Here is a 12,628-nt window from a genome sequence, read left to right as displayed (position 1 = left end):
ACTACTTAATAATGCATTACTTTCTGTTAATTTTATATATATTTCTTTCATGTTTTAATATTTAAACGAAATAATTTAACACGTTGATTGCTGCAGTCTTTTTAAACGGCACGTTAATATTTACTGTATTATTTCATGAATAAATATTCAGTTCTCAGATGCATACCAATTTTTATTCTTCTTCCAAACACTCTTACTTTTGTTGGGTAACTGTCAAAAAGGAAAAAGTTTCTGAAATACTTGGTTGGCCTACTAAATACATTTCATTTATAATTAATAAAATTACTACAAATATAACGTGGTCTATGGCGAACGATTTTAACTACTGTGCATGTAAAAATTGTTACAACCTAAAACCTTTGCTTCTCGTACGCGGTATTACACGCGTCGTTCTAAGAAACTCGACATGATTCTCTTTTCACCGTCGTTTTTTTACCGATAACAATTTTTTGTCTACGCGTAAGCATCTTTAAACGTGAAAGGAGAACCCGATCGACGGTACGACAGAATCAATAGATCCCCCAGATGATCCTTCCACTGTTATAAACAGATCATCTAAGATCGATACTGATCCCTATTGATCTCGAGGACCGCAAACGCGACGCGTCCTTCGTCTATCCTTTCACGTTTCACGAGAAGCTCGAGGCTGTCAGGTGCTACCAGCGGCTACGGCCAGAAACATGTGCGTATCTGGAGCTGATTTTTCTGAAAACATTCGTGCATCTTGAAAGCCCGTTGAATAACCTCTCCTTTTTTTTACCTCCGCGGGCGGTGAAGAGCTTGTTGACTTAAGCGCGTGGCAAATTTGATCTTTTCAAACGTACTTTTCCGCAAATACGGCCCACTCTGGGCTGCTACGAGGATTACGCCCACGAATAGGTTCGAGATGCTGCGTCGCATTGTTGCGTCGGACTCCTTTGTCATCGGTTTTTTCTCGAAACAAGATGTCTTTTTTGATCGCGAAAGTGAACGAGCGAATCAAAACTGTTTTGGGACAACTGCGCTCAGCGCAAACACTGTCAACAAGTATATTGACGAAATGCATACATACGTACGTCGAGACGAGTTCTATTCCATCAGTCTGAGTGACCGAATATAAAGCAGAAATAGATTCTTCATCTTTGTTACCTTGTTCAAAGTGTTCTTTCTACGAAGTTATATAATTTACTCCTTTACAATCTGTCCTTCTATATAAATAATTCTCCAATCACTTGATTCTTTTGTCTGTGCATTCACTATTTTAGTAGATGATTAAAAATATCGCTTTCGAAAGAAACAATAATTCTCAATAGTATTGATTCGTGTCACGCCCCTCGACCTAAAGTATTAAACGATCGTCGCTAATAAGCACCTACGTGCAGATAATAATATGCTAAACGTTGCACTTAAGAAAGAAATAATAAGCGGTATTGTTACGTTTTAATTTTCAATAGGTAAATTCATCTTTTGCAACACCCTGTAACGACTGTTCGTACGTGTAAATTACGACAACGGTAGAATAAATGCAGTCAAGTAATTTCAATTTATTCCATCAAATATCCGGAACTTTCTTTCTGGCTTCTTCTCGTTGGGGGTTCAACGGTAGACAAAGACTGGAGGTAAGAGCTGGAAGCCAAACTTTCATAATTACAATAAACAAGCCCCGGTTGCCGCGGTAAATCGCCCCGCTATAAGCCACAAACGCCTGACGGTAATAACATGCAAATTGTCGGCTTGCCTAACGTCTGGACTCCGTGGGTTCTTTCGAAATGTGATTTCTTACTACTTTGAATCCGAACGGGGTTTGCCGCCCTTTGAAGCCCAGCGATATTTTTACGAGAGGGTCGCTGTCTCGCTGCAACGACGAAATATCGAGCACGATGTCGCTGCTGATTTGTTTCAACGCGACAAAAAATTCTTCCGTCCAAGATTTACGCCCGTTACAATTTATTTGTAAATTAGCGATACAAAATAATTATATAGAGATCGTATCGTTGTAAATAAAATTCTTATTTGGATAAAAAGTTCGAACAAATAGTGTACGATAAAAGTTTGCTAGAAATTAGCAAACGAATCTTCGTTTCTTTTATGTGGTTCAAATTTAAAATTATGCAACTTTTATAATAAATTAATAATATACGTAGGTGTGACCTACCAAATTCGTAATTTATTCTTTTTTTTTTTAATTACATATAAATGGCTGGAGTTTTTTTCTTTATATCGTGTCAGTAATGTAGCTTGTGCTAATTAATTTAATTAGAAACCAGCCAATTTGTATCAGGCAACTGCGCATAATGTGCTCCAATGGAAACAAGTCCCCCTCGAGGCTGCCCAAGAATTAAATTACGCATTACTTTTACGCACTGACCGAGATTGACGGAGCGTTTGACAAGCCTAGCAATTAAACTTTAACCGAATTACAAGACCGCTATTCTTTCCAACGAATATGCAATTACAAAATCTTGTTCCTCGAGCAGAAAATATTTTTTCCCCCGTTGTACTGTCCGTTCGAATAAAGCCCCCGCAAGTTTGTGTGCAATTAAATCGAACGCGACCGACATCTAAGAATGCAAATTCTCTTTCGCCCATTATACGTATCCTACGGAGACGGTTCGAATAATAATTTCTGCTCCAAAGGGGGGGAACTTTCTCGTAACGTCTCGATCCTCGACGGACCACGGCCATTTCGGAATTAACGTCCATCTTGCAAAGTGGAACACGGAAAGACGTACTCGGCTAGGAATAGGGTACCCACGCCTTCCTATCGGTATTCCGATTCTAATAACAGTATGCCAAGGCTCCTCGTTCTAGTATGAGCGACGTTCTACCTGTTCTCGTATCTCCGCGCCGAATTGCCCGCAGCGTGGCGTGATCCGGTAGCATTTGAAAACGGCACACGACCGGGTAACGTGGTCTTTACCGGGTACGCAGAAATAAACCACGCCGCTGTACACGTTTACGCCATTACCGTAGTTCTAATAAGCGCGTGTCAATTTCCCTCCAATTTCAGTACCGGGGCCAGAGAGGTCTGGGTGGCGTGGCCGTACCTACGCTCGCTGGACCGTTTGCCCGTGGCGTAGCGTGATCGAGTAGCGTTTGAAAGTCAGCGGCGGTGGCCGATGCACGAATTCCAACCTCGACGAAACGAGGGGCCGGGGCACGTTCCCCCGTTGCACCGGGCAACAACTCTTAATTCGCGATAAAACATTGGTTCCGTCCTTATTGAGCGTTTCGCCGGTGCACCCACGGCGCGAACACGATCCGGACATCCTTTACCCCCCTGGCCTGGAATTTCTATGGGGACATACACGAGATGCATGTTAAAAGCTTGTTCGGATTCCGATGCCTCGGAGGAAGCTGGAAAGGGTGCGCGCCATCCAGACCAGAAAAAAGAAGGCCAAGGGAAACGAGTATCGCACGTTCCGTATTCGAACCGGTGCGCCTCGGTTGCACGACCAAACGACGCATTAGCATAATTGCTTCCACGGGGAAACGATTTTTCCAGCCGTTTCGTAATGAAACCGGGGAGGAAAGTCGCGGGGCGAGGGTCCTCGCCTTGAGGAACACTTAAAGTCGCGCACTCGTTTCGCTTCCGATACGATTAACCGCGCATGTATCATTGGCGGGATGCAAAATTCCATCGATCGGTTACGTATCCTCGGAAACGCGGTCCTCGTCGATCGGGGGAGGAAAGAGGAAGGTACTCGCGGCGGGGAGAAGAAAAGATTCGGACGTCCTGGTACCGAAGAACTCCGAGACCCGGAGACTTTATCATCGCGGTCGCTCGCCTCTCTCATTAGTTGGCTGGCATGCCGCCCCCGGGGCCAGCCTGTGCGTGAGTTTAATCTCTACGGTGCGCGCGAGCGCGTGTATGCGTGAACGCGAACGCCGTTCGTCGGTTGGTAACGCGTGTCTGTCCGTTGCGCGTATCTGCCTCTTTTCCTGCGCCCAACGACCTGGAGTTTAAGCGAACTTTTCATTCGTTTATTAACTACCGTTTCACCCATAATCGATAGATTCGAAGGATAGAAACGAAAAATAAAGGGATGTTAGTTTATTCAACCAGATCTGCCCAACTCTGACAATGCAGGCTTTCAGGCTTCGATCAGCTAAAGCCACATTCCAGTCTATTCTTGACAATTGCAAATGATCATACGAATCGCTCACAGGACAAATCGATTAACTTTTTGAAATATTTCAAATTTAATTACTAAAATACATAACTTTTTATGGTAAAATTCCGATTATCCGGAATACTCGGGACTGGGGAATGCCAGAAAATCAAATATGTTGTATGATTGGACTATACCTACGTATCAAGTGATAAAAACGAGGAATATAATCCCAGACGAGGTATACAAGCAGACCTTACATTCAATGTATTTTTTCGGGCCATTACCGTTTTCGTGTCACTTACAAAAATTACTAACAGGTTACAGAAATGAATACAAGACGAAGTGAAACATTTCTGACCAGACGTTACATTTTCAATAAAGAATTTTTTTCTTGAAAGTGCGTAGGATTTCGGGGGTATGTTCATTCACCAAAAATGATTGCAATTGACTCTCGCAACCAAAAATAATTTCTTTAGAACGATTTGAAATTTTTTGAAATTTCAGGGGGATCGGAATATCAGGGTCAGACATTATAGTTTCGGTAAAGAATTTTTTTCTCGAAAGTGCGTAGGATTTCGAGGGTATATGTAATAACAAAAAATGATTGCAATCGACCCCCACAACTGAAAATAATTTTTCCAGAATGATTAGAAACTTTTCAATTTTGCCGAAAAATTTAGGCACCTAACCCCTGGCGATTTTTCTTAAAAATTCGTTTTTAATTTTTAATAAATACAACAAAATAGAAAACAAATTCGATTTGTTAGGCTTCCCAAATCAGTATCTTCCCTTGACCGAGCGCACGATACGAAGGTGCAGCGTGGGCGGCGCGCACGCTACGGCATTCCGAAGTGGGGCACGAAATCGCGTAATATGGGAATGCGTGGAGGCTTGATTTTAAGTGGAGAGAACAAATATCCCTCCTTATGCGCCAGGCTAGACCTCAATTAGCATGGAATCCCGACGGTGGGCGCCGAATAAATTCGAGGTTAGAACCCGGAGATCTGCCAGAAATTCGCCGATCGGACACTGGGAAAAAGAATCCTTCGTAGATATGGATGTGGAAAGGAGATTCCACGAGAGACGCGCCGATCGCGATCCATGGATCAAACTTGAATAGCTCAATTGAAACGATAGACACTACGAATCTCAATTTATGAGAAATTCGTTGTTCTTTCACTTTCTTTACTATCGTCAGATTGTCATAATGTCTAAATTATTACAATTTTATTATCACTGCCATTGTTTAACACGTTCATGCCGGCAATTAGAGTTTCCCGCCATCAGGCAGCTACAATAAATTTTCCATATTCTAATTTTCAAATATATACCAATTTTTTTCTTAGACTTTAACATAAAGTTAAACTTCAAGTAGGAATTTAACGAGTTACAAATATGTCCTCACTATTCAATGTTCAATATGACTGTACAAATCTTTTCTTCCACATTATGCAATTTGCAAATTATAATAATGTTTGAAGGTTAATTCCACCCATACCTTCGAGTGAATTTCTACACAAAAAAATTGCGTAATGCATATACCTACATATGCAGGGTGTTCGGCCACCCCTGGGAAAAATTGTAATGCGAGATTCTAGAGGCCAAAATAAGACGAAAATCAAGAATACCAATTTGTTGATGGTGGCTTCGTTAAGAAGTTATTAACGTTTAAAGTTCCGCCAATACTGAACTTTTTTCTCGAAAGTGGGTAAGATTTCGGGAGTATGTCTATTCACCAAAAATGATTATAATTGACCCCCGCAACCGAAAATAATTTCTCCAGAACGATTTGAAACTTTTCAATTTCGCCGAAAAATTTAGGCACCTACCCCCTGTCGATTTTTCTTAAATATTAGTTTTTCATTTTTGATAATTCTATTTGACGCTCTACAGAAAAGTTGTTTCATACTTTTTTGTAGGTACCCATGAGCTCTAATTCAGAAAAAAGTTTCATTGAAATATATTCACAATTGTAGGAGTTATGGCTGTTTGAAAATTGGACCATTTTTATGGGGTTTTTCTCATTTTGCGGGGTCAAGGAACAACCTTTCGAATATTTTTATAATTTCTACATATTCTACACTAAAATACGCGGCGTTTGGCTTTTTGAACATTAAAATCGTCCAATCCATTCAGAAGTTATAGTGTTTTAAAGATTTGCATGAAATTTACGGGAAGCATTTTTGGCCTGAAATTATATTTTCGGTAAGGAATTTTTTTCTCAAAAATGGTTAGGATTTCGAGGGTATGTCTATTGACCAAAAATTATTATAATTAGTCCCTGCATTCAAAAATAAATTTTTTAGAACGATTTGAAATTTTTTAATTTTGTCGAAAAATTTTACACATTCTCGAATTTTTTCCTCGAAACTGGATAGGATTTCTGAGGTATATCTATTTATCAAAAATTATTATAATCGACCCTTGCAATCGGAAATAATTTTTGCAGAACGATTTGAAATTTTTTAATTTAATTGTTAATAACTTTTTAACGAAGCCTCCATCAACAAATTGGTACTCTTGATTTTCGTCTTATTTTGGCCTCTAGAATCCCCCATTAAAATTTTTCCCAGATGTGGCCGAACACCCTGTATATCCCGCGTATCCCCAAAAGAATCTTTGAATTTCATCCCCTGTAAATAATAATAAGGTTAATAAATTTTAATTTCTAGTTTGCAGAAAAATCTGCAAGAAGAATGAAAGGGGTCCACGGAGTACGAGCGATCGAAACAAGCGTTCGAATCGCGATCGAGCGGCAAACAACGGCATTACGGCGGCTCGTGACTACTTAAGAAAGGAAATCGTCCCCCGTTCGTCGAACACGATTCACCGCGATTCTATCGCGAAGGGATTCCCCCGTTGCTGAGACGAGAAGAATGCTCTCGTCATTACGCGGCTACGTGACGATCAAAAGGAGGCCTGCGGTATTTACAACGAACGGGCACGATCGCGGCCGCCCCGATCGATCGTTCCGCTCTGTCGCAGGGACCCCAACAGCGCCGAGCAATTCTCGTTCTTCAAACAACGCCAATATGTTGGTTCGTGGGTCACTGCTTTGGCACGAAACTCGTACACACATGGTTGCGGCGGTGAGGGAAGAAACGGAGGGAAAACGGAATGGGCGCGGGACGTCGAGGGGCGAGGGGTTGGCCGTCGTCTGCCGGGTATAGGGTGAAATTTAGTGCGGAATATAAGGGACCCTCCCGAGCTTGGCCTAAGGCGGGGTTTACAGCCCTCCTTGTGAATCTGGCCGTGTGCGCATACATTTTCAAAACTCACTTCGATCCACCAGGTTGGAAGGGATCGCATTGTCGGAGACAATTCTCTATCTTTTCCCTTTCCAGCCCCTCCCCTCCCCGTCTGCCCTCGTCGTTTCGTAGCTGCTTCTTCCTTTTCACACAGGGCCACGCGTCCGACCGACGGATACGCGAACGAGCCATGCTTTCTCGAGAGAACTTGCCCCCTTTTCCGTTGGACCGTCCGCGAAGAAAGGGATGCACCAACTCCTCCCAATTTTCTGCCCTTTGCGACTCGGCGACCCGGCCCAATTAAACTTTTACCGCGCACTTAACGCCCTGCTCACCGTCTATACGCTCCTGCTTGCCCGCCGTGGTGTTAACAAGTTGAAAAATTCAAGTTGAAACTATCGGTTACTGTAGGAGGAAATACAACTGTTCGTCGATCGTGTAAAACGTGTATTTAATTTTTGAAAGCATAGAAACGTTACTTAACGATCGAGAAAATATTTAAAGAGATTGTACAGAGGGTTTGTGGCTTAATAGTTGCGTGAGCGTTTCTAGAAAACTCAAAAACTACGTTAATATTGCTTGTATATGACATATTTTTGTCCTAGTATTCTACGTTTGATTGTGGAATATTTATTTGTATCAGAGAAATTAAAACGATAGATAAAGAAATATATAATGCAATGGAAATAAATGTGTATTCACTCTCTTATAGAAAATTACGGTAAATTTTCCAAAAATCAGTCGAAGAAATTTTGTATAAATTTTATTAAAAATTACGAACGCGTCATTTTGACTGTTTTGATAGTTTTAGTTTTAAATAAAACTTCGATATTTTCCAGAATGGTTTGCGTATATGCATACACAAATATTCAAATAGTGAAATATTATTTGAATGAAAAAGTAAATTTTCCGTACGAATTTCCTCTACATTTGCAAATACGTCTGAATCAACATGTACTGCAGATATTTTTATAAAGGATATCATTTTTATAGCTGGATATTTATTATTTCATTTCATAACACGAATTGAGTATTTTTAATGACATTTAACCACACATATATTTTAAACATGTATATTATATGGAGAAATATATCCTCTTCCTCTCGTATTACGTTTAATTTCTCCTTGTTTTTCTTCCCCATTGCTCTCTTACTGCATTCGAAGCCTTACGAACGGCATTTAACCGCGATATCTAAATATTAATGCATATAAAGTCATATATCGCTTTTCATTTTGTCGGCATTATATTAATTGCTTGAATTCGCGCGCATATTTAACTTGTAGAATCGAATAGTCCATTAGTTATGAAAAAAAAAAAAATTAAGTGATTACTTTTGTACAATAAACGGCGGTATAACTAACGAACGATTTTCAACGCTACGCGGAACCGCGAAACTGTTAAATAAAAAAAAAAAAAAGAAATTGAAGCCAACGCCACCAAATGTTATTTAACACGCTAATTGCTTGGTCGCGTTATTTTATAGAGGAATCGTGGAAAATATAGATTCAGTAGTTAACGTATTGAATTTTCGTCGGCATCGAGTGAATAAATGAAAATTCATGAGCAATCGTCGCCGCGGGGCATATATTTTTGATTACTGCCAGCAAGCCGAACTTCAGTTTAAAATTACAGTCTTAAATCTTTATGCGATTGTTGAAACGTTGTATTATGCGAGCAACGATTGTTTCACTTTTTTTGTATATTTATGCGTGTTTATTGTTAAATCAATATGCAACACAAAACAAACGATGAGGTTTTAATGCACGAGCTTGCCAAAAATTATAGGAGAGATTGATTATAATGTCACGTAATTTTTCAAAATAAAGTGACGAGAATTCTTCCATTTTTGAGGGGTCTGAATTATTACATTATAATTTCAATAACGTCAAATACGTTTTCAACGATTCGATCACATTTATATAGCTCGCTCTAGAAATAATAAATAAAATAGTACAAAAAAATTTTCTCTGACAATGCTTCGTTATCGAAAGAATAGAATTTCACTTCGTCTGTTCATTACTCGCTGTTTCTACTTACACCGCTGACCAACTCGAATTCTATGACACGCGATTTTTGTTTAAAACTGAGCTCTGTAATCGCAACTTGACGAACGTAATCAGGTTAAATTTGCCCAATTCTGAAGAACAGCAAAGAAACGAGAGACTCCGTGCGCAATTTGGTAAATCGTTGGACTTAGAACTAAAGCAGATGCAAGCGGACCACGTCGCGACGTGCGTGCAAGATTCCGGTATCGACGCGTCTCCAGCGGTACTCGACGTGACGTCGTTCCGGCCAGGTCGCACGAAAGGAAAAGTTACGAGCCGAAAGAAAAATTACGGTAGGTACGTAGCACACCCAGCGCGATCACGCGCGCACGTGGACGTATACGCACGAGTTAAATTCTCTTGACTTCTCCTCCTCGCTGCCTCCGTCGCGTCCTCTTTCTTCTAGTCGATCTTCAGCTTCCTTTTCCACCTTCCCCGAAAGCATATTTCACCCTCCTCTTCCCGTCCGTGGAACGCGTGTTACCTGTGCGTTCTGTGGGCTGTTCTCTCTCTTTCTCTCGCTACGTGTTTGTACGCGAGGATATAGATATATATATTTTAGCGACGCTCGACCGCCCCGCGGGCGGTACCCGAAAGTTTGCCGATTTAAGGATCAGGGGGAACATAAATTGAAAGTAATGGCTCGGTGTGTACGTGTCAGGTCGGATGTCGACGTGCATCGTGGCCGGTTGACCGGCCGCCTCTCGCAGCGGCGGTTCTGACCCGACGGTGCAAACGTTGTCCTATCACGAAAGCCAGGGCCTTTTTCTTCGTCAGAAGAGGAGCCGCGGTATGTCGTTCGACCAGAACACCGTGTACACACGATTACAGAAATTCGTGCCAAGTTAGGGGATTAAAGGCAGTAGCGTAGCTAAGGGGGGCGGAAGGAGCCGTACGCCCCCAGCGACGCTTTTGCTCTGCTACGATAAATGAAAGCTATTTGGTTTCAGTGGAAATGTTTTCTTCGTTAAACGGATTGGTTCGAAAGATAGCTGATAAATGTGCCTTCTTTAGTAATAGTACTTAATAGAAGTAGCAGTGTTAGCAAACGTTGTTGAAACTGATGTCCGTCGACTTGACAGATTTTCAAACGAAGTCTCACCTGCAATTAATTTATTCTGCACTTTCGGCTTTTCACATAGTGTGATAAAAGTGTCGTACAGTTCGTAAAAATGAGCTCTTGTTCTTAAAAACTGCAAGCATGCCTCAGAAATATACCTGTGTACATACGACTAAGGCAGTATGCACGTTCAGCATTGCCTGTATTTCTGAATAGTACTTACCACTGGTCACCATTGACCGGCACTGATCAGCAGTGATCAACAATGATCAACAGTGGTCTATAGTGATCTACAGTGGTTAGTAGTTAGTCAACCATGGTCAACAGTGGCTTACAGTGGTTAGTAGTGGTCAACCATGCCCAACAGTGGCCAACAATGGCCAATGGTGGTCTGTAGTGGTCAACCATGGTCAACAGTGGTCTGCAGTGGTCGAAATCAACAACGATACTGACATATTTCACCATTAGCAGCTGTATTTAAAATCCTTTGTAGGATAATAGGTGAGACATTAAGGAGTTGCCAGTTAATTTGACTCTTTGATTTACAGAAAGACAATTTTGGTTGATTCTACCTCTTGGCTATTCCTGGATTTTCACTGGATCATTGACACCTTCATGTCAACCCCGTTGGTGATCATTATTGACCACTAAATTGAACCATTGAATCAACCGTCAATTACGAAGTCAAAGATGAAAGTAATACAATTTTGTGCATGATTTTCTTCAACATTTTGTTCCACTTTGAAGGAGGGTATTTTATGTTACAAGACATGCATGGAAAATGAATTCTTTTCGCTTCTTACACTACGAAACATTGTTTAAATCGTATAAGAATGATTGACTTGATAATAAATTTGAATAATTACAACGCATTGGTCAACCGTGTATTTCACCATGATAGCTCGTAAATCACTATTAAATACAAATGTTACACGACTCGAACAAGCAAATAAAAAATATGGCGGCTGTGACAATTGAATTAACTATATTTTGATATCAATTCGATGATGCTCAGGCGTAGTATTGTTAAATGAACCTCCAGCTTCTGAGACCGATAAGTGGACAGAGACAGGGAACAGATAGCATCGAAGTAGGCATGTTTCCCTGATTGGTACGAATTTTTGCAATCGTGTGTACTATTTAATCCGACTGCGCGTGCTGCGATTGCCACGCACAGCAGCTTGTAAAACAACATCGTACTTCGGCATCGAACGAGACTACGAACAAGGACGACGCGCGGAGGGGAGGGAAACGATGCAAAAGACGAAAAAGGAGACCATCCCCGTGCACGGTGACTAGAAAGGGATAAAGAAAGAAGAGAGCAGCGTCCGTAGCCGTGGGCGCGATAAGGTGTCTCGAGCCCCGGGTGATGGCCAACCACCTACTGGGAGTTAAGAACTCTAAATTACGCGTGGACATGGGTTTATGTCTTCATCGGTTACAACCAACGACCGGTCTCCGAGGAACTGACGTTCCGGTTATTCCCGGAGCTTTATTATTATATATTTCTCGCTTTTACCCCCTCGTCGCCCTCGAATAAATTGTCGGGGCGCGTAAAAAAATAGGCTGCTCATAGTTACCCGTCGGACACGAGCGGAACGGGTCGGGGCTGAAACGTTCAACGAGGAATAAACCGTTGCCTCTTCTGTACGCGGCTTTTTATCCCGTTGCTAATTAACAGGCATCGCGCGGCACGGGTTAATTAATTACTTTCGAGTTCAACCTGGCATGCGTGGTGTTCCCTGTTTTTGCTTTCGTTCCGCGCGATGCGTAATCGATGAATCACGTTCGATGAAAATCGTGACGAACCTTTCGTTTCTTTTTTTTTTTAAACCTCTCGAGTCGGCGATTGGAGGATGTGAATCATGTAAAACGTATGCTTAATTAATAGGAGTGATTAATGATATTTACTGAATTGATTATAATTATTTGTAACGTACTGCGTCCTCCGGAATTAAAAATTTATTCCTCGACCGACTATAAATATTATAAAATATTATTATACGAAGTATAATTAGGGAGAGTTGCTTTAATTGGATCGTTACCCACGATCAGTATTGTAATTTGTAATTTAAGACAAATTCGCTTTGTTTTATCGACGGTAAATGCTGATAAAACTGGTAAATATGCAGATGATAAAGTACTGGATTCGTTTTGATAATCAATATTCGCAGTTGTC

The sequence above is a fragment of the Colletes latitarsis genome, chromosome 4, assembly GCF_051014445.1.
Source record: "Colletes latitarsis isolate SP2378_abdomen chromosome 4, iyColLati1, whole genome shotgun sequence".
In the NCBI taxonomy this organism is placed as follows: Eukaryota; Metazoa; Arthropoda; class Insecta; order Hymenoptera; family Colletidae; genus Colletes; species Colletes latitarsis.
Note: the sequence above shows the minus strand (reverse complement) of the source record.